We start from the raw sequence: 3,064 nt of genomic DNA, 5'->3' as shown, positions 1-3,064 counted from the left end.
TTTTTTTAAGATTAAGGATTGCAGTCGTAAGATCTAATGTTGAAGAGCCATTGATCTTAGACTCAGCAGAAAATCTTTTCACACACATACACACACACTAAGGGCTATTTAGAATCTTGGTTTTTTTTGGTGGGAAAAACGGAGTTCCCCGAGTAATCCCAGCTCTCAAGATTCACAAGCTGTGAGTGAGTGTGAATGGTTGTTTGTGTCATTTGTCTCTATGTGTCCCTGTGAAGGACATGTGACGACTTGCAACCTGTCCAGGGTGTCCCCGTCTCTCGCACATTGATGGCTGCACATGCACACCAGTTACACCCGTGACCTGAAAAGGAAGAAGCAGTAAAGATGATGGATGGATGGATGGATAGATGAGATTAAGGCTTTGAGTCATTGAGCCTAATGTTGAAGAGTCTGTAGAAAGTCTTCACACACACTAAGGGCAATTTAGAATCTCATATTTTTTTATTGTGGGAAAAACCGGCATTCCCGGACAAAACCCAGGTGTTAAGATTCTCTAGGTGTGAGTGAGAGTGTAGCCTAAAGATGCTGATGGATGGATGTGTTTCCATTAGCAGATCGGACAGTTTACACATCTTTTCTTTGACTTCTTCTTCTTCTTCTTTCCACTCTCCAAGCTTTCCATCTGTTGTTCTACAGTGGCCATTCTTTCCATGAGCCTCTGTGCAGCAATTTTATTGTCTGCATCCTTCTTATTTAAAGCCTCCTGAAGTGATGCAACTGTGGTCATGAGGTGGGATCTTTCTTTCGTCCACACCTGCTGTTCATGCTGCAGAGTTTGCTGCAACTTTGTCTCTGCTGCTTTCAAAGTTGCCTCTGTTTGTCGATGCTCAGACACAAGACGGGACATCTCTTTCTTCTGCTGCTGATGTTCTTGTTCGAATGCGTTGCACGTTTCCTTCAGAGTTAGTCTTAACTGGGAAACTTCTTCTGTCTGCTGTGTCAAGAGATCTTTGGCCTGTGCTGCCTTACTTTTCTCAGCAGTAAGAGCTGCTTCTAGGTCAAAGCTTCTTTCCACAACATTCGAATATTCTGCACTCTTGTTCAGCAGAGCTTGTTGTTTATCAGCCAGGACTTTTTCGTTGTCGACTTCGAAAGAGTCTAGCTGCTGTTTTAGAGTTAACGCTTCTGTTTTTAGCTTGTCCATTTCCACAGTGTGGTTCTGGGTGTCTTTTTCCAGTTGGACATCTTTTTGAAGCATTTCAGCTTTGAGCTGCTCTTTCTCCTCCAACAGCTTTGTAAGAGAGTCCTCAGCTTCCTGCCTTTTAGTCTTTTCCCCAGTTAATTCCGACTCGCACAGTAAAATTTTCTCCTGAGCTCCAGAATGCATTGCCTCCATTCTTTTAACTTTTTCTTGGAGAAACTTCAGTTGTTTGTGGAGTTCATCGTTCTGGCTTTGTAAAGCAGAAAACTGGTTGTCTTTTTCAATTAGTATTTCAAACACTTCAGATGCAAAGAGCACACTCCTAGTAGACTCTTCCCGACATCCTGTAGTGTTTTCTGCAGCTTTTTCTGAAGTTCTAACCAGAATCTTCTCAACTGAATTTTTCTGTTCTGTGGAAGATTGTGGTTCTAAACTCAGAGAAGGCTGTGGCCTTGGAGATGGGCCAGCAGCGCTGCTGCTCCCTGCAGACGTATTCTGAACCGAACCTGACGTTTCAGATGTCTTGACAGGTTTTGACGTTGCAGACAGAACATCTGCAACGCTGTTTCCAGGGACAAGCTGGTAAGTTTCTTTAACAAGTGCAGAGCCCGACATTTTGCTATCATGAACTTCAGAAGTAGATGGTTGAGAAACATCTGCTTTGACACGCTCAATGATAGCATCAGCTTTGGGCACATCTGCCTTGGGAGTCACAAGTAAACTTACGGGAGAATCCATCTGACGTCCAGTGGAAATTTCAGAAGTTTGCTGATTTAATGAACAGTTCTCTTGCAGAATTCTCGTTCCTGGACGTTGCCTGTTAGCAAACAGAGGATGGATCCTGGGAATACGCTGTGGCTTTGGAGCCGGGGTATTTCCAACGCTTTGTCCAGCGACTAATTGATTTTGGTTTTCTAAAGACTGAGATGTCTGAGCTGAAGCTGAAACTTCACATGTCTCGGCAAGTTTGGACTTTACAGCCAGAGCATCAGCGAAGCTGTATCCTGCAACTAATTTGTTGGCATTAGCAGGAAACTGGGTAGGAGGCTTTTTCTCAACGATGTCACGTTCTCTAGAAATATCAAGTTTGGCCATAGACTGAGTGGATGTACTTTCCATATTTGGCGCGTGTTTTTGGCTTGCGTCAAATTCAGTCTTGGGCTGGTTGGGTGAAAATCTTTTAAACCTTTCACCATCAAACTTTTTGACGTATCTAGTCCGCTCTTTGCCATTAGGAAAAAGTGACATTTCAACACCGAAACGTACTTTCCGTCTGATTTTCTTTCGTTTAATTAGTGTCCACTGATGTTCGTTAATGTCGACCGAGCTGCTTGCCTCTAAACATGCAGGCTCTCTTCCTGGCAGAGCTGGGAAATTGTTGGGATCCATCACCGCAGACATTGGTTTTTCTGAATTATCAACATTTACAGTTGATTCTTCAGACTGCGTGTGGTCAACCCTCCGTTTAAAACGGGAGTTGATAAATGCACGTTCTCCTCTTGGGTTGTGGGAAGACATTGTTCTTTTTGTTGCCACGATTAAACGCCTTTCTTCAATAAGATAAAACGAATCGTTTATGCGCCGTAAGAACAATAATGTCAAGATGCGTTCGCTCTGCTTCTCCAACAGAAATGACTAGAAATCAAAGTCCAGCCTGTATATATAAAATTTGTCCTATGACATCATCATGACACATCAAAGGTCTGACTTAAGCTCCGCCCACAGATTAACACTACAGATGTCAACATGGAACACTTGGCCTCTTTCATGTTACCTAGCAACAAAGCTCTCAGGAAAGATCAAAAACAAACATTCTCTACAAAAATGTCACAGAAATGCAGAGTTGAATGATTTCTTTTTTTATCTGTTAAGGTTGAAGAACTATTTTATTGCTTAATTGTT

General features: G+C 42.6%; 1 protein-coding gene across 1 annotated transcript in view; it reads right to left on the bottom strand.

Moving 5' to 3' along the window:
* LOC119424126 (GRAM domain-containing protein 2A-like) overlaps positions 1-3,064 on the bottom strand; it is a 975,280-nt gene that overhangs the window by 327,012 nt on the left and 645,204 nt on the right. The window lies entirely within an intron of this gene.

The sequence above is a fragment of the Nematolebias whitei genome, chromosome 2, assembly GCF_014905685.2.
Source record: "Nematolebias whitei isolate Nwh7 chromosome 2, NemWhi1, whole genome shotgun sequence".
In the NCBI taxonomy this organism is placed as follows: domain Eukaryota; kingdom Metazoa; phylum Chordata; class Actinopteri; order Cyprinodontiformes; family Rivulidae; genus Nematolebias; species Nematolebias whitei.
Note: the sequence above shows the minus strand (reverse complement) of the source record. Positions and strands in the feature narration are given on the sequence as shown.